Source organism: Myiozetetes cayanensis, unplaced genomic scaffold (genome assembly GCF_022539395.1).
Source record: "Myiozetetes cayanensis isolate MyiCay16 unplaced genomic scaffold, myiCay2020 scf9, whole genome shotgun sequence".
NCBI lineage: Eukaryota > Metazoa > Chordata > Aves > Passeriformes > Tyrannidae > Myiozetetes > Myiozetetes cayanensis.
In genome coordinates this window covers 3,674,398-3,701,665 of record NW_026088185.1, presented here as the reverse complement: position 1 = coordinate 3,701,665, position 27,268 = coordinate 3,674,398, and the positions used below count along the sequence as shown (strand labels likewise).

The 27,268-nt window shown below is 40.8% G+C and overlaps 1 long non-coding RNA gene across 1 annotated transcript; it reads right to left on the bottom strand.

The window, feature by feature from the left end:
- Nucleotides 1-10,953: 10,953 nt before the first annotated feature.
- LOC126652613 (uncharacterized) lies at nt 10,954-19,081 on the bottom strand. The gene is made up of 3 exons (XR_007632019.1): nt 18,499-19,081; nt 18,066-18,410; nt 10,954-12,590 (listed from the first exon to the last, which is right to left on the bottom strand). It is a non-coding gene; the product is annotated as an uncharacterized LOC126652613 (long non-coding RNA).
- Between the last annotated feature and the right edge of the window lie 8,187 nt (nt 19,082-27,268).

The window sequence follows — 27,268 nt, the reverse complement described above, 5'->3', positions numbered from 1 at the left end:
TTCTCTTGACTTTTCCTTGAGTTTAGCCAGCTGTTTTTCTTCCTGGCACTCATTTTGGCTGGGTGTTCAGATGCCTAGTAACTTTGCCATTTCAAATATTCGTCCCTGTACCACTTGTGTTTCATCTCATGCTGTGCAAAAAGCTTTCAGAATGGTTTCCTACAGGTGTTGAATAATTTAGCTGAAAAATGAAGCTTGCTGAATGCCACAATCAGTTTTAAGTATATAGAAGAGTTGCTGATAAGAATGACCTTTTCAAAGAAGGACTTTTCAGGGAGATTCCCTTCATCCCTGCAGGTTGTTAGAGGATTTCATTATCCCTTTAAAATGAGCAATAAACATTATCTTATTGTTGCAGTAATAATAAGCCTTTATAAAGATTGATAATGTTTAACAACAAGATTAATAAAAGAATGAGCACTTGATCATAAAAATAAAGAATTTTTTAAAAAATAGTTACTTTGGACAACAGCACAAACAAGTTTCTGAAGTTGTCCTGAAATCCATCTTCTCAGGATTTGGCAAGTCAGGTAAATAAAGCTGTGGTGTATGCTGTAAGAAACTCAGCATTTCTCTTTAGGCTGTATGTTTGAGGAGGTTTATGATACTCGATGGCAAAAATGCAGTGTGACTTAAAGGCACAGTTTCTCTCTTCCAGCTATTAAAATATTGCTTTCAAGGTGGGGCAAATAGTCTCTTAAACTACAATTTATAAAGTGTGATATGGTCATTTTATTACTGTGTTTTGAAATGTTTAACAAAACATGACTTGAAACCAGCCTTCATTAAAAAAGAAAAAAAGAATAGTCAAGAGCATGAAGATAAGTCAAAAACCTGACATAATTGCTTCTCTTGTTTTGGTTTGGAAAGGAGGGATGTCACTCACCTGTTTTTAATTGCATATAGTACTTATTCTTCATAAATGTCCCTGATACATTGCAGGTTTTGTTTTGGGTTTTTTTTTATGTTTCACTCATCCATATTTAGATAGCATACTTATGGCTCCTTCATAATTCCTTCATGACAACAATCCTCATTTTAGAAGCATCTACTTTTAACTCACTTTTGTATAAAGCTTGCTGCTCTGTGCTTCATTTAGGGAATAAACCAGAAATTAATCTGAAGCAGAAGCTATTCATTGTGAATGTGTTGGCTTCCATAGTATCTTATGGACTTTAAAGAGGTATTTTGAGTTCCATTATAAAACAAATAATACCCTTCTTCTGAAGGAAGGCAAAGAAAGAAGTGTTCCTTAAATAATGTTGTGCTGTCATGAAATATGTGCTTACCCTCAGACAAATCCACTCACTTTTAATAACACCAATGTTTTTATAATATGCTGCCTTTGTGAAATTTGTTCACGGTAGTTGAAGATCCTCTGGGATGGAGAGGCCTGTGCTGATGGATGGCACTGTGAGGCCAGAGCCAATTTTACCAAATTTATCTGCCAGATTCCCCCTGAATCCCCACAGTGTGATGAAAGGGGCACCTGGATAATCCCCCATTCCCTTTCTTCTCTGTTGAAATGTAGGTAGAGAATCATGTTTCCAGCTCAGCCTTTAAACTGTTGAATGGGTCACTTCTCTGTCTGAGCAAAACCTTTTCTGATGGATAAAACAGGGAAATAATATCAGTGAAGGTCTTGCTTGTAAGTGTTTTGGGTCTTGGGATGAAAATTAGAACTGGAGGATGTTGAGCCATCCTTTTGTATGTGCAGATACTATAAAGACATCCTGTATAGGGACATACGAATTCTGGCATTCACCAGCACCCATGGAAAATGAATATCCTTAGCTAGGAAGCTGAACATGCCCTCTTTAATCTGGGGGAGCATCCTGTGTGGAGGCAGCTGGGACAGGGAGAGTTGACTCTGCCACAACCATGTGGTGGCTTTGGGGAGCAAACAGCTTTACCTGTCCCAAAGCTGAGATGCAACCTGATGATGGGATAGTGAAGGCATGTAGTGTCAGTGGGGGGACATGAGCTTGATTTTAAATTACTGTTAAATTAAAGGTGGTATGAAATCAGTGAACTGACCCCTGAGTCAGGAAAGAGAAAAGGGGAGTAGATTTGTTTTGTCGTGGGGAAGGAAGTTGCTGTAAGTACAAGTGTAGTTCTTGGTGTTTAAGTTTTTCCTTTTTTCTTTTTTTTTTAAAAAGTTTTCATTTTAATGCCTTTTGATTTAGGACTGAATATGAGCAAATAGTAACACCTGGAGTCAAATGCTTTAGATGGAGGATCTGAGGAGCGGGTAGGAGCAGCCTTGGCTGAGGGCATCACTGAAGTTGGTGGATGTGGCTTAAACATTGCTAGGCCATTTTGATAATGTCCTATCTTCATCTATCAGTATAAGGAATGTATAAATGGCCTTGTCGGCTTCATTCTCCTGGGTCACCTTGTTTTATTTTGTGGTGACTTGTGACAAATAGCTATGAGATGAAGAGAGGGTGTCCCGCTCGTAGCTGTGCTCTTATCCTGGCAGATGCTCGGAGAGCTCAGGGGCAGCAGTGCCAGCCGTGCTGGGAAAGGATCTTCACTCATGCACCACAATGTATGTGCAGGTCTCATTTTCCAGAGCTGTTCTGGGTTATTAACTGGCTAATTAATTAATTGGTGTGTATTTTTCCCCTCTCATTTGCAACCAGAGCTTTTTTTCAGCGAGGAATGGTGGCATTACCCAGTGGCTCAGGCCTGAGCAGGCTGTTTGTAACCACTGAAGTAAATTAGTACCTGCAGACAAAACAGACTCTAAATCTCTTTGCTGAAGCTACACAAGGTAGTGATATTTCCATATGCAGTGAGTGAGTTACTGCAGACCTCTGTAGGTTGTTAAGCCCAGGAGGAAGAGGAGTTTTTGAACAGCAAGAAGAATGTAGGATTTCTCACAATTTTTAAAAACTTTCAGTGCTTTTTGTACGGACAATTGCGTGATTAACATGAATACAGTCCTGCAACCCAGTTGCAAACTATAATAGTGTCCTGGATTCAGCTGAGAGAGAGTTATTTTTCTTCCTAGTAGCCGGTACAGCTTTGGATTTAGGATGAGAATAATGTTGATAACCCAGGGATGTTGTAGTTGTTGCTCAGCAGTGCTTACACTAAGTGTCGTGGTTTTGCCCTGGCTCAATTTACTTTTATACCTCCACGTACAATTACTATTAGTTGAGAGAAGGTTTATGCAGACAAAAAGAGACTGAATTTAAAAAAGTATGAGTATTTATTATTAACAAACTAACACTAAAGAATTATATTTACAACAATTCTACTTAAGTAAAAGGTATTATGTATTTACAGAAGATACTTCTCCCCCCACCTCCCTTTATATCAGTCCAAGGAGGAGAAGCAGTTCTTTTCTGTTCTCAGAATTCCAGCTCTCTCTCTCTCTCTCTCTCTCCAGTAACTCTGCAGCACTTTCGTCGCAGTTGGAACCTTTTCTCTTTCTTCTCTATGTCAGCCTCCAGGGCTGGGCCTACCCCCCTCCTTGGCTAAAACCGAAGGCTGAGGGTTACCCAGGTCCTGAAGGGTCTCCTTCCATAGACTTGCAAGGGGACACTTGCTTACTATGGATCTTCTTCCACAGGGTTACAGGGGATAATGGTTTAAGAGTTCACCCCTGTTTCCCTATGGAGGTCCCTCCCCCATGGGAGAACAGTCCTTGATTGACTTCTCGGCATGGGTCTAGTCTGGATCCCTTACTCGGATCCCAATATCCCACCTGAGCCATTTTCTGCTCCAGCGTAGGTTCTCTCTAGCACCAGCAGCACGGATCCCACACATGGATCCCAACATCCCTACCTGAACCGTTTTGTGTTCCAGCGTAGGTTCTAATACCCGTCAGGGTCATAAATCTTCAACAGCAGCAGCATGGATCTCTCACTGAGATCCCAAGCTTATCTGAGTCGTCTCGCTCCAGCATAAGCATCGATCCCTTCGAGGGTCACAAAGTCTTTAACAGGACTCTGCCTCATCTGAGCCGCTTTTACTCCAGTATAAGGTTTTCTCTGTTAAAGTCACAAATCTCTGGTGCATCCACAAGCTCCTCTGTGAGCCGCATGGGGGTCTCTTCACCCCAACAAACTTCTACAGGTGGCAGGGTTTTATTTTTCAGTCTTTACCCTGCTGAAGGGAGGGAGAGCGAAAAGGAGAAAAAGCAGTTCTCCCCCCTTCGAACTTTTCTTCTCTCTCCTGCGACTGCAGCTTTGACCTTGAAAGTTCTGTTATCTCATGGCTGGAATTCTTCTGCAGCGGTTTCTCGTCTAAGCAGTTCGCCTTTTAAACCTTTTTTTCTTCACTCTCTCACAAGAGAGAAGGGAGGCTTCAGTGCCGCACCTGCCCCCCTCCCCGGCCCAAGCCGGGGGAGGAGGGGGCCTTGGCCCTCCTCGGGCCCACCGCGTCTTTCCTACATGGCTGCTGCTCCTAATTTTCAACTGCGCCACCACCTTCTCTTCCGTTTTCTTAAAGATGTAATTAGCAAAGGTGTCACTGAACTTTTTGATTGGTTTTTTTGTCCGGAAATCACCTGGACAAAACCATCCTCAGCCCCAGGGATGGGCTGGTGAGCAAAACCACGACACTAAGTCAAGGATTTTTCAGCTTCCATCCCACCTTACCAGAGAGGAGGCTGGGGCATGCAAAAAGCTGGGAGAGCACAGAGCCAGGACAGATGACCCCAGCTGATCCAAGGGATATCCCACACCATGTGGAGTCATGCTCAGCATATAAATTAGTGGGAAAGTTTGACTGGGAGCTGTTGCTTGGGGACTGGCTGGTGGAGAATAGTCATTTTTATTTGCATCACTTGTCTCTCCTGGATTTTCTTTCTCTCTCTTTTTGTTATTTTTCTTTTCATTACAATTATGATTATTATTATTTTCAATAATAATTTTGTATAAGTTTTTGAACTGTTCTTATCTCAGCCCACAAGTTTTCTTTCTTTTACCTTTCCAAGTCTCTTCCCAGTGCAATGAGGGAATTGAGTTAATGGGGCTATTTGCTGGCTGGGGTTAACCACAGCAAGCACTGGCCAGTGATAATGTGTAGAGAGTGGTTTAATCTGCACTGAAGATCAGTGAGGTCCTTTGGGACACACACACGTCCATGACCACCAGAGACACAGACATTGCTTCTCTTGAACATTTTGCTCTGAGTTTTGGGCAGCAATCCTCACCTACCAGGCACTGCTCTTACTCAAAGTCACGGGAGCAGCTGGAAGCGTTAATGGAACTGTTGTGTGTTTGTGCTCCTGGTGATGTCCAGTTGGCTCACAGGGGTGAGCTGCCGAGCGCCCTATACAGCTTTAGGGTGTAGGTGGCACAAAGCTAGATGAGAAAGAAGAGCTGGAAAATATGGAAAAGGTCCTTGGCACTCCCAGCTCAAGGAATGCACCTACTGCCTTTGACTGTAGTGTAGCATGAGGACACCCGTGTATTACTCAGGGGTGCTCAGGTGTGGCATTGACCAGCAGTGCTTGTCTCCATCTGAATGTGGCTGGAAGCACAAGTGCTCTTCCTCCTAGTGTGGAGCTTGTCGTCATTGCTGGGTGCTTGTGTTGACATTAAACCCTGCTGTTGTGATATGGGACATGGGTCAGAGGGTTTGTGCAGAAGGCACACGGCTTGGGAATTAATTCCAACACTGTGAGATCCCTTTTTTGAAATCAAGATTTCTCTCTTAAGAGAGATGCAAAGTCTGAATGTGGCTGTCTGCCCTGGGAAAGCGTTTGAGAAGTAAAAGGTTTCTTGGTGTTTGCTTTTGCAGAAACTTCCCCTGCAGCAGTTTCTCTCCTGTCAGCACTGGCTGGGCTGAATCCCAGTCCCTCTCCACCCTGACCTTCCTTGGAGCCTGGAGCTACAGCTCTGGAGACCCCCATGTGGCTGCATGATGGGAAGTTGTTTTTCTCTCTTACCTTAAATGGTCATAAGGCTGCACTCAATCCACTATTAAAGAGGTGATGTCAAATAAATTCAGATAAATATTGAAAGACAGTGGCTTTGTTCATGTGCCTGCTATTTTTATTGCTTTCTCTCCCATAACACATGAAGCCAAGCAACTAAAGGATCTGTTGCTTGTATTTTAGCTTCAAGACTTCAGCTCTAAAAGTTCTGATAGAAATGTTACAACACAATTGAAAAAAGATTCAGTTCTCTTAATAAGAATTTTAGAGACAGCTGCATCCCTAATGTGTCTGTCTTTCAACTGCAGCTTAATATCATATAAATCAAGTAGCATTATGAGAGTGAGAGTAATATCATGGGAGGGACTATGTGCCCAAGTTGTTAGCATACAGTATTAGAAATAGATTAATCTGATTAAATTTTAATATAAAATAAATTGCATTTGCAATTTATTAAGATTCTTTTCCTGGGCTGATACTGCTCATCTGTAGCATCCTTCATAACTGATCTTTACGCACAGCTTTATTTAATCAGCAACGTGGCCAACTGGAATGAAACAAATGGAAAAATATTTGAGATTGTAACTATATATCTCTGAATATCATTTCCATAGATTTATTTGCTTCCTTCTTTCTGCTTAGATCTCATGCCCTTGACTTCCTGAATTCACAGTTTTCACAATACGTCTGATCTTTGAGTCATCGATGCCAGTAACAGAGCATCATCTTGAGCAAGGAAAATTCAAATCAAGTAGAAAAGCATCAGCTGGTCCCAGTCTGGCCTTGCTGCAGTACTCACTGACCCACACTAGTGGCTTTGTAGAAGTGATACTTTTTAGTAGCAGCTTTCCCACCAAAACTTTGTAGAGTGGCAATGACAGCCTTAGGAAAAAGAGCTTCTTAAGTGATTCTCAGCTGAAGGCTCTTAACCTGGAAATGGCAGTGAGTTATTTCTAACCTGTGATCCTTTTGACTGAGGCTCCTGCCACCTGCACAAATTCTAAGCTGAATGGGAGCTCAGTGAAATACAAGTATTGTCAACAGAGAGTGTGGCTAAAGCCCAGGCACAGCTGATGTGCCCACACGGCTGCCCAGCTTCTTGCACTGAGAAATGCACCCTCCTTCACTCCTTGTAGGGCCTCATCGCTGGAATCTTTAGCAATTCCCCTGCCTAAATCAATGCAGTGGAAAATGTTACCGTGTCAACAACATTGACACAAGTGGTAAAAATGATCCAGGCACCACTCCTTTTCCTAGCTGCAGTTAGAAACACTTTGCACCGAGAGGAAGCTGAGTTGATCTGTTATGAAAATTTCCAGGCTATTCTGACTATTTGAAAAATGTACTTTTGACTTTTTGTTATGTGCTGTACTGAGGACACATCGGGAGCAATGGCTGGATTCGAAGAGTTCCAGTCAGAGATAAATCTAATTATAAACACTGAAACTCTGTTTCAATACCAGTAAATCAGTTTAGCCAGTAAAGCTAAAATCTCTCCATACATGGTTTTTTGACAAACAGTCTTTGAAGGTTTATATTGGATGATATCCTTTTTTTTTTTTTGTGATCATAGTGTTTTTTCCAGATGCCCATTTTATCAGCTCCATCACACCCTGTTTATTTTAACTTATCATATCTCAGGTTAAATCTACCACATCAGCTGCAGCGATCACAGACCGTAATGCCTGAAGCCAATTACAAATGCTACTGTAGCAAAGCCGTCACTACTGCTTATTCAGGATGGGGGGAGGGAAAGCTTGCTTGAGATGTGCAGCTCAGACAGTCTAAATTGTCATTTGGGGTAAGTTAGGGTAATTATTTTTTTAGCTTTATTCTATTTAATTTTTAACAGTAAAAATATACAGTAGGTGCCACCTCATATTGGAGTAGAAAAAATACACGAGTGTATATATTTTCACTGCATTAAAATAAAGGTGTGTGTGAAGTACAGCAGTTGAATATCAATGTGTAGATCTGCCACATTTTTCACGAACTTTAGGTAACACCTTATGTTCAAGACAAACCAACCTCTAACACGAAATTTCAAAACCACAGTATTCTTCTGCAGAGCTTAAAAAACCCCCTTTAATGCTAAATGTGTAACAGCTGCTCAAATTGTCTTCTTGATGTGACTGAAGAATCACTGTTTATCTACCCACTGGATCACCCACCCCAAACCAGCTCTTGCCAGCAAAATTTCACGTGAATACACACTCCTCTTGTAACTGAAGTGCATTTCAGGTGGGGTGGTGAAGGGCAGCAGCATTGTGAGTGCCAGCAGCTACATCTGTTTTTACTTTGCTTAAATTGGAAAGCAAGAAAAGAAAGATCTGAGTAACCAAGCAAAGTGGAGAAACCTCAGTATTGTCCTCGAATACTGTATCGGTTGATAACTCCATACTTTCTTGGTTTCTTCATTATTTATTTATTTGTTTAATAGAAATGACCTTCTAGAATGAAGGTTGGCTGGCATAAAAATATGGGCCATGCTTTAATACCAGAAACATTGGTTCTGGCCTGGTGCTTAACACCTTATTAATAAATAAATAAATAAATAAATAAAATCCCCAAAGAACAACAGCAAAAAGGGTTCTCCAGGTTTACTTGCAGTAAACAGAACAGCCTGACTTAACTAAGTGATAACTGACTTTCTCCCTAGAACCAGTGATCAGTGTTTTGAGTACTGCTATAAATGTTTGACAGTGCAGCAACCAACATCAGCTTTCGGCAGTTTACCTTTTATGTTTCAATTTAATTGACTTATGCAAGATAAGAATCTCAACTGACAATGTAAAATTGTTTTGTGATATTAGCACCCAGTGACAGAATATAAACATGCAGTACTTTGACCAGAGTTCATCAGAGTAAAGTTCTCCTTAGAATGGAAACCTACAGCTTTTTCTCTGTGAGATGAAAACTGTTCTGACATACTGAAGTAATCAGTTGAACAGCCATATAGATCACTCTCCTAGCCCTCCTCCCACCTAAATATAAGTGTTAGTCTCTACACATGAAACTACCCACGATTTTGATAATTAAAAACCCCACAACTTTCTGGATCTGTAATTCTATGTCTAGATGCTTGGATTTATCATCCTCTGCATATTTTTCATACTTCAGTTGTAGTAATATCCTTTTCTACTTTCCAATATTTCACCTGTTTGTTTTTTTCTCCCCCCCCCCCACCCTGAGATCAACATTGTGTTCTTATTGAAATGTAAAGCAAATTACTTGTCTTATTTTCACAATATGATTTATCCTGCGTCTCATACACAGAAAAAGTTTCTTCTTTCTTTGATGTCTGTCTTGCAGAAATATTCAGCTGAAGAGCCTTCCCCCCCCCCTTTTTAATTTCTTTACACCACACATCTCAGTGTGACTCTGTGTCTCTGTTATCCCTGCATGACATAACTTATGTGACTTGCATTTCCCTTCTGGTGAGTAATGTTTTCCATTACTAGGTGTTTCTTATTTGTCCCTTATTTCTTTCCTGACGTAGTTATTAATTCACTTCTGTCTGAAATGTCTTCTTGTGCTATAAACTAAGCCCTTTTGAGAAGGTGAGGGATGGGAACAAGAGAGAGCACCTTCACATGTACCTCTTCCACAGTTTGAATTCCCAAGTCTGGTTGCCTTTGTCAACTAAGGTTACTAGTTAAAAACCTACTTTCTTTTTAATGTAGCATCCTAAGCCTTAGCTGTCCCTCTGCCCTGACAGAAGATGCTGCTACTCTGTCCCCCATCAGCTTGTCTGGAAGCCTCATGTCTGGTTTTGGTTGCAGTGCACCAAATTGAATCAGCTGCAGTAGAAATAATTAGCTTACAGAAGATATTGCATGATGTGGTTATGTTTTTTTTCCTGGTCCCAGGCTGATAAGACAACATGTGGCTTTTATTTTGTTGGAGTTTAGGGCACTCTCTGCACCGCTTTTTAATGAACGGAAATTCTTAAAGACTACGTGCAGCTATTTAAAATCCCATCAGTACTTAATTTTTATTGTAAGTCTGTCTAACAGAGATATTTGTTACTTCTGCAAGTGGAAACGACCACAAATCTGTCTGAGGGATCAGTGCTGATCCATCCAGTGTAGCCTGTAACTGTAGCAGAAAACCAGCATTGAGAGCAAGGTGTGAATGCTTGAACAAGAATAGGAAGTCTGTGGGGAAGGATCAGTAAAATATTGATTTAATTAGTACTTCTAATTTCTTAAACAAGCATGCAAACTTTTTATTGAAGAAGTGTGCAGCTTTTCAGACTGCTCTTGATGTAATCTGAATAAGACCAGGCTACTGGCTTTCCAAGCCTTATAATTTATCTGCAGAACATATGAACTAATGATTTGAAAGCAGACAAGGTACTGGGTATTACAGGAAAAAAAAAAAAAAGAGAAATCTGAAGACAAGCTCTGCGAAGTCAAAAAACCCAAGGAATTTCCCAAAGTAAATCAGTTATAAATTATAAAGTGTGTTTTCAAGAAATGTCTTACTGTGTTTGGTGACGCTGTGGTTATTGAAAGCCCTAGTAATGCAATTAGGCAGCCAGTGAGGCGCTGACACAGAACAGAGCAATCAGGCACAGCCACATCAAAAACCAGCAAAACCAGCCCACGTGGTTTTTACCTGTGTTGTCTTCTGTGGATTATGATAATGATAAGCAGATGTGGGTCATTGTTGGCGAGCTGAAGAAATAACAGTCCAGCTTTAAATTTACAGTTCAGCTCAATTGTGACAGAGAAACCAGTAACAACTCTTAACCTCTGCTGAAGCCAAAAGGGCAACATGAAACCCTGATAGGGATAAAAAGAGGAATGTGTTGAAGTTGTCCTGCCCTAGGTGCACTGGTTTGGTAGTTTAGATTGTTCACACATTATTGTTGAACTTAATACTTGACACTGATCAAGTTTCTTGCATTCAAAATTAATGTGGACTTTATGAGGGTTGATTGTAATGTGACCCAAGAAAATTAATGTGGGAAATAAACATGGCTCAGGAGAAATTTATTTTTAAACTTGAATGAATACTCTCCTCCCTTTCAGAATTATTTTGGTCAATTCCTCAACTATATTCATGCATTAATCAGAGTATCCAAAGAATTTTTTCTTGTACAAGACCATGCAGACTGTGTGGAAAATACAACACTCCATCAATTTTACTGTTACATTACACAGACATACCACAGCTATGAAGATTTTATTTTGCCAGTGTTCTTGATTCACTAATGTCTTTGTAGGTTATTTTGTGAGTAAGAAAAAGGATATTGTCACCTGAAAAATCCAACTCATTATATTTGTTTACAGTCCACCACGTTAGATAAAATGCTTTCTGTCTAAAAAATGACCCAAGATAATTAGGAACTGAGAAAGCTTTATATATTTTTATTTTTTTTCCCCAGGAAATAAAAGCTTGGCATTTTTTAGAGTTATATCTTGAAAACAATCTGCTCTACCTGCATGGCTGTGTTCTTCTATTTAGGCATAATTGATGTGTTGTCATTTATTTTTCAAAGTTTGCAAATATCAAGCAGTCTCCTTGAAGTCTCGGGCTTCTTTTCTGGCTTAGTGGAGGCAAAGAGATATTTATCACCTGCCATGACACATTAAAAACCCCTTGAAAGTAGATTGACTGAGGCTGCTTTGCAAAGTGGCTTGCCAGCTCTTCCGTTGAAAGCGCAGGAAGAAGGAGATAATATCAAGTTGTTCAGTGGAATAACTCATTAATAAAATATGTTTAAAATGAAATGAGCTCTTAGGTGTGTTTGGAAAGGAAGAATTGTAACTGTTTGGGAGAGGGATGTGACAATACTATCGTTGCTTTTTAGGTAAGGAAAGACCAAAAACTATTATTTCTGTTGAGCCTCTTTTCTGCCAGGATGTTGACAATTGTAATTTATTTCTGTTCTCTGGAGCATATTCCTTTAGCCCCAAAGACAGGCAGGTGAAGCTCCGTTTCCTGCAGGATGAACTATTACTTTAAAACATTTTGATTCTTTGTCACTTGTCACCCGCATATTGCATTCCTGAGATGTATGTGAACAAACCAGGGGAGAATTAGGCAATCCTTCATCATTTACAAGCAACGTGATGCTGCTCTTTGCTGTAAGTGCTGGCAGAGAACTGACAGCTTTGAATTGGAATACTGCCTGGGGAGACCTACTGCTCTCCTCACGGTTATTAAAACAAGAATATCCAATGCAGCCCTCGATTTCCTGACCTTGAGGGGTTTGGGGATGCTGGGCTTAGACAGGCATCAACAGTAGCTGCTGATGTTCCAGAGGTGCAGGGCTTAGGATGGTCTTAACGCATGGACCGGAGCGTGTGGACACAACCTGAATGTTTAATGCGTTCCCCAGAAGTGACGGGTGTTGCGTTGTCTCAGAGTGCACCCTGAGCATTTCTACATGAAAAATTTGTAAGGAGGTGTGTTGTCCTTGACTGAGTTGCTTAGAAGGAGCTCTTGTCTCCATGGGAGGGCAAGCTTTTTCCTCGCTTTCCTTTTCCCTCTTCTAAGATTTTTTTTTCCCCTCAATCTCAGCTCAAAGGGAAGTTGGGACGTAAAGGCAGCTCTTATGTGTTGAGGAAGTGGGGTTTTTTCCACGCCACGTTACTGTAATTTCCTTCTGCTGAAGCCAATAGACATTTCCTGGAGTTATTCCCATGCTGAGCACCTTTCCCGTGTGTCCTACTGCCATCTATATCTCCTAAGTAACAAAAAAAAAAGAAAACAATTCATGTTTCTCCTCAGAAAATGTTTTACTGCCCATTTTCTTTCTGGTTTATTTCTTTTAATGTTCCCACTTTAAACCTTTATTGGCTGAGTGGTATGACCTTAGTTTTTCAGTGAATTTAAACGATGTGATCCCATTAGATTTTGTGATGGTAATTTGAATTTTTATTTTACAGTGTAGATAATCTAAATGTTAAAGGTGATGTGGATTTTTTTTTAAAGTAGGAATGTAGAATGAGTCAAACTGAAGGATTTTCCTTAATAAGAAGGTCTGTCGAAGTGCAAAAAACAGATAAATATATAAATGCAAGAAGCCTGAAGTCTGTTATAGAGGATGTCAAAGTGATTAAAGTAATCTTGTAAGTTATTAGCAAAATCATTGTTACAAATACGGTATTTTAATTCTAATTTGACCCATTTAAGTCTCGCATTAGAAAAGGTTATACAATGCAAAAGTAGGCGAGATGTGTCTGTCTGTATGGAGTGCTTATTGCCTTCTGCCTTTAAGCTTTTCTTCTTCACCAAAACTGCCTGACAGAGAAATAAGGCAATTCAGATGATCACTCTCTGTTTTGCTGATTTTTGTGAAGCACAGAGGATAGACACCCTCTTCTGTTGGTATCAGAAACTGTTGGGTGTTTGTGGTGCAGCAGAGCAAATAGTGACACTACAGGAAATTTCTGAAAAGCGCTGCAAATTCTGTCCCTGCAGATAACGTGAGAACTGCTGTCACTCTGTTGGCACCAGCTGGTCCATAGCACTGGAATTGTTGTTACCAAGAGTGTTTCCCTGTTTCTGCTCAGAATTTGGGTGTGTGATTTGGAGAGGGGGGGAGTTGCTAACCTTATGCTGCTGCAAGCCTTTCTGTACTCTGTTCTCTGTTAACAATTCACCCTGCTGGTTAGCAGAGATGGGGAAGTTCTGGAGAAGTACCCTGTCACAGGTACATTGCCCAGAAAACTGTGGAAGTGTAATACTGAATGCTGTGCTTGGTGCTTTACCCTGCCAAGAGCTGAAGAGGCAGCTGAAGAGGTTGCAAAGTGTGCAGAGCTGTTCAGTAAAGTGAGGGGTAATCTTGGGAGTGTGAAGGAGCGTTACCAGCAACTCTGGGAGGAACTGGATTGTAAAGCATCCTATTTTTAAAACACAAACTACTGAGATCCTCAATGCAGTGTGATATTACAGATAAATGTGAAACTTTCTCTGCCACAAATTTTAATTTCCTGGGGTGCTGAGATGTGACAAAGGAGACCCCTCACATCTGCAAATTCAATGACATTTAACAGTGTCTGGAGGGTGGGGAAGGTTAACGAATGTTTTGGGGAATGGAGAATAAATACCTTTGTAAATTAGTAGTAATTGTTTGGGGTGATTTTAGTATAAAAATCATTTGGCCAGGTTTTCGTCAGGAGTGTGAGATTTCATAAAGTTATTGAGTGAGATATTTCACAATAAGAAATTACTCCGTTTGTTGACCAGTGCATTAATATCAAACCATCACAAGGAAGCTGCCCACTGTTGGAACTACTCCCATTATCACCATAACAATGGTGCATAATGCTACTCTCCCTTTATATCAGGATTCAAAACACTGAATAAGCCATGAGAAAAGAATTCCAATATATTTTTTTTTTTCAATACAGGAGAAAAGGAGAAGGATACCCAGAAAACATTCTCAGGGAAAGTGATAAGGCTGACAGCTATTATTAGGAGTGCAATTGAATTTGCATCAGTATAGGCTGATGCAGGATTTCTTCCTTTCCTGAATCTGACAGAGGAAGAAGCTGGGAAGTGCTCAGAACTGTACCAAAGATGCCTGGCAAAGCAATAACAGGATATAACTGGATATAAAATAACTGGATATAAAACTGCTCCAGCCACAGTGGCTTTAACTCTTAGTAGTCTATCCTGGGCATTCATCCTATTTTCTGAAGTGGAAGATAAGGAAATACTTCAGTAAAATAATTCTGTCCTCAGTACCAGCACTACAGAGCCAGAGGGACTAAAGCATTTTAGAAAAAAATCCCTCTGTCCCCTTCAGAAGGAACAGATGCTGGAAAAGGTGCTCTGATCTAGGGCTGCTGCTCTGGAGCAGAGATGGGCCTCAGATTTGGTTACATTTTCAGACCTCTCCGTGGCAGGTTGCTTTGTGCTGGGGGTCTTTTGTGTCTCTGCTCTGTCCTCGGTTTAATTTTATGATGATAATATTGGGTAAACTATGGTGCCTCTCCTCTGCTTCAGCTGCCACTTGGAGAACTGGCTCAGAAGTGCCCTGCAGATCTTGACTATCATCCTCAAATCTGAGGACCGAGACTGCGAATTGAGTACTTGGCCCTCCTTAATTGCTTTGTGACAGTTTTGGATATTCCAAGCCACTCATATCCTTATGAAGTGGTTTGTAAGTTGCTGTGGGAATCTCAGGTTCCTTGACCTTGTTTTTTTCCTTGTGTGCAAAGATAATGGCAAATGCCTTGTGGTCCCAGATCTTGGTGTAGCTCTGCTGATGGCAAATTTGCAGGGACAGGAAGAAGCCAGTGTCTCATTTAATTTCTGTGGTATTGGTGCAGGAACCTTGGGTGTCTGTGTTGACTGGAGTCTCTCACCACATGGAACCATATCAAATGGAAATTTTCTTTCTCTGCTTTCACTCTACTTGAGGAGGAAATGGTCATCATTTGGGTACAATTCGTGCTGTGTCACTTCTGCCGCTTTTTTCCCCTGCATCATGTGTGGGTTTGTGTCTTCAGTCAGAATTTGTGGAAGGCTGTTCCCACACATTATGTAAGTCTTTCCAAAATTTCAGAGACAATTCTTGTTTTCTATCAAATTTCTTTTAACTGAATTAAACCTACTATGCTCTTGTTATTGTTCTTCAATAATAAATATAAAAACTGCTTTCACTGCTGAAAAAATTACCTGTTGTATATGGAGACATAAGCAAGATACCTCAAGACAGGGAATGAATGCTGCAATTTTTTTGATCTTTCCTACCTACATGTTTGCTGAAATACAAACATTTTTGAAGTAGATACATGCATCCATCCCCAGACAATGAATTTATTTAATGATTTTGTTGCTGAAATATCTCCAGTTTACAGCGTGAGGTAATTATGTTTGAGTCTCTAGGGGAGAATGGATTTATAGTAATGTGGGAAAAAGAAAGTTAATTTGGTTATCAGGCAGAAGATCAAAAGACTTTTATTAAGAGCAAAGTCATCGACTGCTTGGAGTAGAAAATGGGGAGAAACAGAAATATTAGACCGAAAGAAAAAACATCTAAAAATGCCTATGAATAATACAGTTTTAATTATTGTTTTCTAAAACTTCCTGAAATGTTCTTGCAAGTTTTAAAGATCCATGTGAAGAAGGTTGTGTAATACATTGAGTTACTCCTGATTTTTGTTTTTCTGTTTCTAAAGTCTGTAGGCACAGGCAGGACTCTGTCAGTGGGAATAACAAGAGGCCAAGAGGTTCAAGTAATTTTGCATCTTAAAATCGAGGAGGTGCATTGTCTAGCCTTGTATGCTGGTGTCATGTGAGATTACCCTGCACCTCAGCCATGCCACGTAGAGGGCTGCCTTCTCCATTTAGAAATCTAATTGAAGTGATTATTTCATAACCTTCAAGTAACCTTTTCCAGGGTATGTCAGTGGATGCAAAGGGGTTCCCATTACACAGCACGCGCTGTCTTCACTGTAGGGGCACATCTGTTATTTTTCTGACCTTCTCTGAATTAAGAAATTGCAAGCATTTAGATATTCTCTTTCTCCCTCATATCTTACACGCTCAATCTGTGTCATTGTCTCATATTCCGTTGTTGGCGGTAACAAAGTTGCCATGGGAATATCGACTGGAAAAATTTAGCACTTCCCTTTGGTGATAGAAATATCTGGATGTTAACATTTCTGTGCTGATCTTATGCTATGAAATTTAAATGTCTACAGTAATTAATTCAATTTATCAGTTTAAAAATGTGATAGCTGCTGCTACAGCTCAGTGTTTCTTTCTCTGGCTAGAAAATGCTTCAGAGAAGCTAATTGATTAGGTGTTTTACAGTCTGATCACTTAACATTGCTTAAATATGGCAGCAGTGGAGAAAATTTTGATACATGCATCTTTGAGGAAAGAATGAAGGTTTTTCTCTGCATTATCTGAACTCTGACTGTGGTTTTACCTCCTCCCTAGCCTTTACACAGACAGCAACTCTGTTTTCATTGTAAATTGCTTTTCCCCAAATACTGCATGTCTTTTAATTTTTTGGGGTTTTTTTTTGGGTTTTTTTACGTTGTACCAGTCCTTGTTTTCTTCCTGGAGTTAATGATGAACCTCATTTACAGAAGACAGTAATAAAATGGCAGCATCTGTCCTCTCCCAGGCTTGTGGAGCATTTGTGCTGGCAGCACTCGAGTTGCCTTAGAGCAGTCGCTCGCTTGGGCTGCTGAAAGCTGCCCAGACCACCATGGCAATCTGCACTCTTCATTTTCAGTGTCACATTCATTAAAGGTCTTTAAAATGGATAGGAGGAAAAGGGATATTAATAACTTTGAAGATGAAGGAGCAAAAAAAAAAACCTCGGACCTTAAAAAAGAACAATGATAAACCGTGACATTGTCTGTTACGTGAAGAATTCTTGAGAAAGGGCTGGAAAAAAGGACAGTATTTCATTCTTGAATCTCTTTGAAATCAGACCTGTTTGAAAACACCACCTCTTTTGAGGAATGGGTGAAACCCAGGGGAATAATCAGGGAACAGAGATATTTTATTCTTTTGTACTCTTTCTTAAATCTGTGCTGGTGTCTATGATAGAGAACTATTTTGTTTTCTGGTCCCCAAACTTCACTGAAAAAAAAAATTGATTTGTTTAAAACAAACTGTCTATATTAAAAAATAAACAAATAACCCAAAACCAACCCAACTGTGGAGCGTTTTTCCTGCTGATGGCTAAAGAAATCTTTCAGAAACCTCTGGGAGTAGTTTGCCACTTCAGTCCACAAATACAATTTCTTTCCACTTACATGGCTTGCTCTGAAGGCTTGGGCTACAGGATCTCAACTGGAAAACCTCAGTGGTGTGGACTGTCATTTGGCTGTGACCAGTGCTGAGGCTAAATTGCTTTAATTAAAGGCTACTCCAGAGTAAGCTGCCATTAGTATCTGTTACTGCAAGATTAAAGTTCGTTTATTAGGTTGTTATTGATGGAATTAAGCCGACTGATTGGGAGCAATTCAGAACTGAAATAACTGCCATGCGAAGAATGAAACCATTTACTGATAATAGCAGAAAACTTATGGATCAGAATAATAAGATAAGGCCAATTTAACTAAAAGGGGACAGCAAAGATCTATTGCAAAGCTCAAACTTTTAATCTGATGTGGCCTCACAGCCCCTGCGGATGGACCCCTGTTCTGTGTAAGGTCACCTGTGGCCATGGAAGGCTCCAAAATCTTACCAGCTCCACTGATGCACTGGGGATCATTTTGAGATCAGCTGTGACGTGCACTTTTTAAGCCACTTCCTTTGCACCACAATCCTTTTGTTTGTCGTGGTGGAGGATGGTGTGGAGAGAAGCGCTGAAGCAAATGCCAAACTTCAGACCATATGTGCCAGCTGGAACCCCAAACTGGCTCAGTGGTGGTGCAGGAGATGCTTGTCCTTGGATGAAAGGTGCCATAGGACAGAAAGATGTCAGGAGAATGAGATCTGGGCTTGGTACCAGCACCACCCGAGCCAGAAGAACAACCTTAATTGGCCTGTTGTCCGGTCTGCTCTCTGTTCCTGCTTCTCACCGTGCCATCTGAGGAGACAGAAGAATTGGCATCAGCCTATCTTTTTTTCTTTAATTGTTCTTCCTTATTCTTCAGAGGGGCCTCTCATGGTCTTACCTGCAGGTGATCTATAATCAAAATGACATATTCCACACATTTTATAAGCCACCCAGCTGTGTTTCCAGGAGGGAGGAAGGTGAGGCTGGGGTGTTGGGGATGAAGGTGACGTGTTGCAGGAAGGGCTTTTTTCTGCCTGAGGCGAAATCAGGATGTTTGTTGCTTCTGTGATGCAGGGATGCTGTGTGCTTACAAAGGTTTCTGAAAAGCCTTTGCTGGTTCTGACTGCACTGAGCTGCCTTTGGTAAGCAGGCCTTCTGGTATGCTGTAAAAAGATAAAATGAAAAAAACACCCCAAGAAGTATACTTTCTTTTTAACGTTCATGGTGATTAATGTGAGTGGCTTTTCACAATCCATTTCCAATTAATTTTAGTGAAGGGAGCTCTGCTGGCCCCGTATATGAACTAAACTTCGTATTAAAAGATTATTGAAGGGATTGCAGGCTAAGGATTGAACCACAGGGCTTAAGTTCCAAACTAGCCATCATGTGAGTCACCAAAAACCACAGTTCTCCCTCAGTATGAGTCATCCTAATGACACAGCTGGAGCCAGTGGAGCTCAGAGCCTAATCTCCTCTGCCACCAGCAGAAGAAGACAAGGAGAGGTCACAGCGTGTAACACGCTTTCAGCTCCCAGGTGATGTAGCTGGAAGGGGAATAAATGGGTATTTTGATGCTTTCCATTTCAGGGTTGAGACTGGGTGAACAGCAGTCATGCTGCAACCCACTCTGATCCCCTAAAATCAGAGGCACCTTTTGTCTTTTTCAGAGAGAGAAGAAATATTTTGCTCTCCCTTTCTTCAAGCTCCTTTGAATACCTACAGTGCAACTTTATCTCATCCTTAGTAGGGGCATAAAACTGTTAGTGCTCATGAGAAGGCTGTTATTTGCTGTCCTTGCTGTTGCAGATTTATTATTATTTTCCCTCTTCCCTGAGCTATAATGTCCTCTACAAATACACTTGACGTTGGAGAGCAAGAAAACATCTTTTTGAATTGCATTTTGATAATTATATCATAGTAAACCCCATGTATGCTAGGATTTGAAAGGACAGGAGTTGACTGACTAGCCTTTGTAAGCTTAACTGAGAAGCAGAAAAAGAAGGGTTGCATTAATCAACACTGTCTCCTGTAGTTTTGTTCTGCTAATGGCCAAGATATGCTATAACTCTGAAAGAGCTGATTCATTCTTCCCCATTTATTCTCGGGATGTGCTAAGAACTGCAGAATGTGATGCCAAGTGCTGGCTGCTGCCTGTCCTGGAGTTGGAGTGGCTGCAAGGAGCTGTTAGGATGGTGCTGACTTTAATCCAGAAAGCAGCGGCATAACTGGAAAAATACAAAGTTTTGGCTTCTGAGGGTGTGAGTGGGCAGATGTGGTAGGTGAAACCCTTGGGATGGAGAGGATTTGATCTGAGAAGGGATTTTGGTTGATTGGTTGGTTGTTTTTTTTCCTTTAACCTAAGTGTAGCTTCATTTATGACGCTTTCCATCACTTAGTCTGTTCTCCTTAGCACCTTACCCCTGGTAAATGGTGATGGATACTTCTTCAATCCTACATTACCCATATCACATCTGAGAGCCTTTTATGCAGAGAGATGACAGTAGGGTAAAAAAAGTGGGAAAACACTGTTAGTGGTGTACAAGTTATGTTTGTCTGAAGAAAAACAGATGCTGTTGTTATTTGTTCCGAAGCAGCTGGTACCACTTTATTTTCATGATTTGTGAGAGACAGGAGGGGAACACGTTGTACTTTCATGGCCCTCTGACACAGCTCAACAGGGGAGAAAGCACACTTGCATCTGCTGGCTGTAGAGGTTTACAGATGATTTGTTATGATCCATTCTCCGAGCAGAAGGAAAAACTGCTACATTCCACACAAAATATACTATACGTGCTTTTCGTGCAGTAAAATGCAGAAGCTATTGGTCATTGCTAAAAAGCCCCATATTTTCCTTTTGGGTTGAATCTTGAAGTGCTCTGCAGTGGGGCAGCCTCTCAGGCTGTCTCAGGTATTAGCAGTTACATGTGCATCTGTGTTACTTTTTTTGGGAGAGCAAAGAGTGACAAAAATAAAGGGATACTTCCTGTACAATGTAGGGAATCTGTGAGAGCAGTGGAAATAAGATCTCACAGAGTTTGGGCACCAGCAAGTCTCAGATGTTGAAGAAAACTCTCTCCTGAGAATTTGTCTCTCAGATAATTCTGGGGGTGAATCGTTCCTTGTAAAGCATGCAAATTTGGCCTTTTATAGTGAGAAAAAAAGGGAATAGAAAGAGGAAATTGTTGTAACTTCTGATGTTACAGATTGTGCAGTCAAAGCGATCGCTTTATAAGCCTCGCTTTGTAGGTTATTACAGAATATTATTCTATTGGAAGTCAAAGAGAGGATGTCTGTATTAGCCCTGATCAGGTGGAGAAAATACAGACAGAGACAAAGAGTAACTACACCAAAATATATAATCCTGTGAAGAATAAAGCTGGGTTCACAAAAATTCACCTGTCAGTCAGGTAATAGCTCAGCTGCTCTGTGGGCCCGGGGCACTGTGAGCTGAAGAGTTTCACCATGAGTTGAAGAGTTTAGGCTCAGCCTGGCAGTCTTGACTCTGTCTTGTCAGGAGAGACAAAAACTGCACATGCTGATGCAATTCACCAGTTGGTCCTGAGAATTATACACAGGGATGTGTATGATTGGATGGACCTGTACAGCAGCTTTCTGTGTGCCAAACCAACCTCTTATGTGTTCTGTCAGCCTTCCTTGGTTTTCCCTGCTCAAGGGAAGGGCTGCAAATCTGTCAGTAAAAGAGCTCCATGTTTCACTAGTTTTTCTGGGATTTTTTACATTGAAAGGTGGAGAAAGATTTGAGGTTTGGCTTTCCAAGTCAGAAATTGGAGACATGGTTGCTTGGAGTGCTTCTGCAGCTCCTTTATGTGGCACTAATTGTCACAAAAAAAAACCCTTGTCATCTGCCTCCATACCCTATTTGTAACTTCGGATTATTCATTCTAGGTGCATATGGATTTTTCTGTGAAATTACTGGAAAAGAATGAAGGCAGATTTGAGAATGAGTTGCCTGGAAGAATTGCATGTGTGGCTTTGGCTTTTACAGCATTTTTTTTTAAAGTGTTCACCTGGATATGCAACAACAACAACAACAAAAAAGGTGTTTTACACCCCCACCTCCTTGTTTCTCATCCTTTTCATCAGATGGAATTTCTCCACTCTAGCAATAGATAGTAGTTCCTCTAGACCAGTAATTTCATCCAGAGCATATGGAATTGGGGCAGAGACACACATTTGCCCCTTTGGCTATCTCTGTTCTCCCCCTCTTGCATACAAGCATCATGATGCAGACTTAGTGTGCACAAGTTGAAGTCTCTTTTGCATTGTGTGGACCAGCAAAGTATGAAAGTAGAGATGCTGTGAGATTGGGAAGTAGATTTGCATTTTAGAAGAGCAGGGAAGGGAATTATGTTAACAGGATATAATGGAAAAGGGGGGGAGCGGGAAATGTCTATTTGGGCGTTACTGTTGTATGACATTTTAGGTACATGGCAGATTGTTTTTAATTTTTAGCTTTCTTTATATGTTGTTATATATTGATACCCCAATAGCGCCACTTATCACAAATGTGATGGAAATATTGGAACAGGTTTGCTTGTAAATGTATTTTTAACTTTAATTGCAATGACAATTATTGCAGTAACACTGAGAGCTGTGAAGGAAGTGTCATTTTTGGTCCACTCTCCATTAAGTCTAGCTATTTACTATTAGCAAACTTTCTATCCCTGAACATCAGGAGATGATCTTGGAGGCGTTTTGTTTGTTTATAAGTACTCTGCAGCAGAGCAGTGCAAGCTATCATTGTTTAGTCAAAACTAAGAGTGGACCACAGAAGAATCCAGATGGATACCTTACTCTTCACAGGTAAAGTTGGTTTGCTACTCCTAAGTACTGACTAGCCAGCTAGTTTAATTTTAAACAGAAAATAGCCTTGTGATGGCGAAGAAGGTTCTTTATTAAAATAACAAGGGTAGTGGCAGTGAGAAACAGCTTATTCAGAGGGTGTAAAAGACCAGGGCCATTTACCAGCAGGCAAAAGGTAGCCCTGAGCAAGATGTGAACAATGAATTGTCAAGAAGTGGTGACAGGAAAAGGAACAGTGAATTTCAACCATTAAATTTCCTTTCAGATGTCTTTGCAGCCTATTTGCCTTTCCCTTTCATTTGGTTTCAACAGTGTATAAAGAAGACTTCTGTCACTCAGAGCTATTGTTCCAGAACTTTGTGGGGTTTAAGTTGATACAACGTTCACTTATGTCACTAAGGCTGCCCCAGCACTCCCAGCCTGGCACTATTTGCCATTAAAAACACATTTGGTCAACAGTAACTGCTTTTCTTTAAGAGTGTGGTTCCTGAGTAGATTCTCCTGCTCTTTGGCAAGGCGGCCTAAGCTGTACCGTGGTCCTGACGATATTGCTGTTTGACTCATTTTGTCAGCCGAATTCAAAGATTTATTTTCTAGGCAGTGTCCCAGCTTGCATGATTCTGTTTTACTCCTACTTGTGAAAATCAATCATGGGGAACATCGCAGAGGAAATTACCAGCATGAGCAGAGAGTTCCTTGAGCAGCAGCTTATCCCCGTGCCAATCAAAAGGGCTTTGCTCTTTTCCTGCCTATGTTTGCAGGAGTCCAAGAATTATTTTAGGTCTGTTGTGTGGTACAAAGCAAGAGCTTGTCTATAAGAGTGAATGACTCTGCTTTTTTGTATGCCTCAGATTTTCTTGTTTATAACTTATTGGTATGATAATCATAATGCAAACCTTTATAAAATTATGCATTGCAATCCAGTGATACATTATGAGAGTATTGATATTTTGTGCATTCCCTGGAGGTGAAAGTTTTTCTTGTAGATATAGATATCTATATTTCTATCATATATGAATAAAATATGTGTACATCTGTATGTTTCTCAGCTGAATAATGGAGGCTCCCTTCTTGTGTAAACCTGCTGTAGTCCTGATTAACTCCAAGAGCAGGAGGAGGAGGCAACAAACATGTTGCAGCTTGAGAGGCTTTCTGTAGCTTTGTAGGATGCCAACACAAACCAGAAGAAATAATATGTCATTGTATGTGGCCTACAAGAATATCTGAACTGGAAGGAGATTGAATAAAAGGGGTGGTGCTTTCGAGCTTGTCAACTGCTTGAATGGAGCTTTTCGCATCCAAGCTCTCTTGTTGGAGAGATGTGAGGCTGCTGGAATGCTCTGTTCCAGAGTCACGGATCAGTCCTTGTTGTAAGTGCTTGGAGGAATGCTGGAGTAATTAAGCTGAAATCTTTAGTGAAGTTTGCAACTGCTGTGTTATGGTTGGCAGACAGCTCATTTCTGAAAATACAGCGGAGGGAGTTGTTTTTGTTGTTGTGGGCAGCAGGCACGACTGAATCCCTAAATAACTGATGCCTGTGCTTAGCTGTCTGCCCACTACAGTGTATTTCCTAATCTTCACTGGTTCATTTTTCTTGCCCAACAGTGACACTGCTTGCTTGCTATTTAAATACTGTTATTGGTCAATGGCTGGTACTGACTGCAGTTTAAACAAAAATAAATGCTAAATCCTGCGATTTAATTGCTTTCTGATGTACCACACTCTGTCAATGAAGCAGGTAGCCTTGCTCCTAGACAACCTCTGATTTAATCTTGATTTTAAAGCAGTCAGCGAAGCCATTCAGCTCTCCAGTTTCTGATTCTGTTTATTATCAGTAGATTTGCATTTATGTATCTTGGTTTCAGCAAACTCCTTTTTGAGGTTCTAAGGCTTCCTTACATCAACTGGTGTAGACTGGTGCTCCCACTGACTTCATTAGGGCCACTCAGTGGTGTGCATTTAAGGATGTGAGTGTCCTTTCCTGAAGCGTGGCCTCAACATCTTTATGGATCATGAAAATTGCAGTGTAGTCGAAGGCAAAACCAGCAACAGAAAAACTGTTTCTAGTGAAATATGCAACATCTTGTGGAGCTTTAAAAAGAAACGAGGAAAAAATTGGTTTCTGTTAGACCTTATAGGATAGAACCACCCCAAACAACAAACCACTCATATCTGGGAACTTCATCAAAATTTTGACGAAATTAAAATTGGCAGAGGGAAAGTAAAGGTTGTAGGCAAAGCACTGTGTGTTTACCCAGTTCCAGTGGAAAGATGTCTTCTGTTGCCAAGTTGCACCTTGTGCTTTGGGTGGTGTTACAGGATACTGATGGACTGCAAATTGCCTAGATCAGGTTTTAAACATTATTTAAAGAACTTTACAGAATACACTGCTACCGAATGGAAGATGACTGTTCACTGATAGGATTTAGAAATGGATTTTGAATCCATAACAAAAATAAACATATATGCTTTCTATGCTTTGTTTTCTACACCGGTTGTGAGGAAATGGTCCTGCCAAGATGTGCAAGGACCTCACTATATGAGTTTGAGGTTAAATAACTTTCTTATTGTTAATCTAACTTCTGTTTGAACTTAAAAACTTTCACCTGCCCTCTCCTAGGGGGAATGAAATATATTTCCCATAATTGAACAGTAGCTTAATTTCTTTAGGTACACAGTAAGCCAATGATCTCTGGAGAATGTGCTTCTGTTCTAAGAGGCTTATGAACAGAGGAAAGCATTAAATAATTACACAACTTTCAGATATTTATGACTGCAATGAGATCACCTGACATTTGAGGCTTTTTTTTTTTAATCTGAAATTGAATTAATTCAAGGTCTTTGGTGGTTCTTAGGGTTTAAAGTATTCCATGCTTTAAAAAAATATCTGTTATCTACTATCGCCTTGTAGCAAAAAAGACTTATATACTGCTTTACCAAGTAAAAGCTTTTAGTAAAGCACCTAAAGGCATTGATCATACAACAATTATGTTTTTAGAAATGCTTAAATTTGAGATATGAGTTTGATTTCTGTTGGCATTTTTACTAACTTATAGCCAGACTCAACAGCTGTTTTCATGTCTGCCATGCTTGCAGACAGCAGTTGCATAGGTCCCTTCATCAGCAGAATGGCTTCAGTACATCCAGAACCTCTGGAGAGAGAATATATCATCAAAAAGGAGGAAGGAAAGAATAGTGAAGGCATCTTTGGATCCCTGCCTCATTTTTCGCAGGATCAGAAAGCAGAATTTTCTTTGTGTGCCTCCACCCTAAATTGTGGATTGTGGCTGCAGCTTCACCCTGTGAAGCATCCCACCTGAGTGGTGGTCCCTCAGTGGACCCCGTGTATGTGATTGTTTAGACCTGCTAGGATTTTGCATACCAGAATTGTTTTTATTGTACCTTCATCAGCATAAATTACTCTCCTCTGCATATAAACGTACATCTGCCTCTCCCTGATGTTTCTACTGATGGTCCTGATGTTCACTAACATATTTATATGTAAGAAGGCAGCCAAGAGCTTTGGTGGACAGAGATATTGTGTACCTGCTGTCAGGCTATGGCAGCCACACAAGAGCCAGCTGGGACCTGAGGGCAGCCCAGGCATCTCTATATGGCTTTTCAGCTGGACCTTGGGAAGCAGGACAGACTGCCTTGGTTGTAGGATGGGGATGTTTGTGTTGTTCACTTGCTGGAACTTGTGCCACTGTCCCAGCACGACTTCTCTCAGGGATCTTGCTTCTCTCCCCACCCAGCAAGGACTGGAAACACAAGCGTCTTCTGCAGACTTCCCAGTTGATTTTCCTGACCTCAGGCAACTCTTCACCTGTGAAAGGGGGGAAAAGGGGTCATATATATCCTTCATATGTAATAATCTGCCTTCTCATGGCATCAGCCCTGTGACATCACACCTTGATGTGATGCCATACAGTTGCCTATGTTCTTGCCTCATCAGAGGATTCTTTTGAGCTTGTGGTCTGGCAGAGGCTTTATCAGTGCAGACAGAGAGTTGCAGGTGTTGAGGGCAGGAGCTGGAGTACTTGGAGTGGAGGGTGCTTGAGCTCAGCCAGCCATACTTGTGGAATTTTTCGGCCTTGTGCTTTGTCACATGAAGGTGATGGGAGTCACACCATCCTACTGAAGGCCTGTGCAGGGCATGTTTGCTCTGAGTGCTGCTAGAGGGACTGCAAAAACCAGGGATGCCACTTTGTACATGTCAACATGTCCTGCAGAGAAATGCAGGGTCAAGACAGAGCCATCTTATTGTACAGCCCAGAATTTCCCCTGCTGTGTAGGGCTGAGCTCCAGGGACCTCTTCCCCAGGCATCAGGTGCATGGTCTTGTCATGTCAACACAACCCAGACAAGCAAAAACTCGGCTTGCTGCTCATTAAGCATCTTCATCACCACATATCTAAGCAGTGATGAAATCCAAGTGCTCTCTGTCTCAAAATAAGGACTGTATGAAGAAAGAAAACCTACAGAATGTTTTTCAGTTCTGGTCATCTTAAAAGCCAAATAAGTAAGATGATAAAGAAGGTTGCTTTTACTGTCCACTCAGACAAAGGAAAAGGAGGGAACAAGGTATATACCCTACCCCAAAAGAAAGGAAGACTAGGTATAAAGTTGGTTAGGAGCAATTTTCACAAAACCTTTTCTGGAAAGGTTTTTGCAAAACCTTTTCCAGGAAAAAACAAATCACAGCTATATTCATAGCCTGGATCTTATTTAGTTCCTCTCTTTTCCAGCATGACTATAGTTCTGGCTGCTCTTAGGAAAAGTTAGGAAATGAGTTAGCTTCAATATTAATGTAGTGAGCTACATTTGCAAAGGCAATCAAGAGCT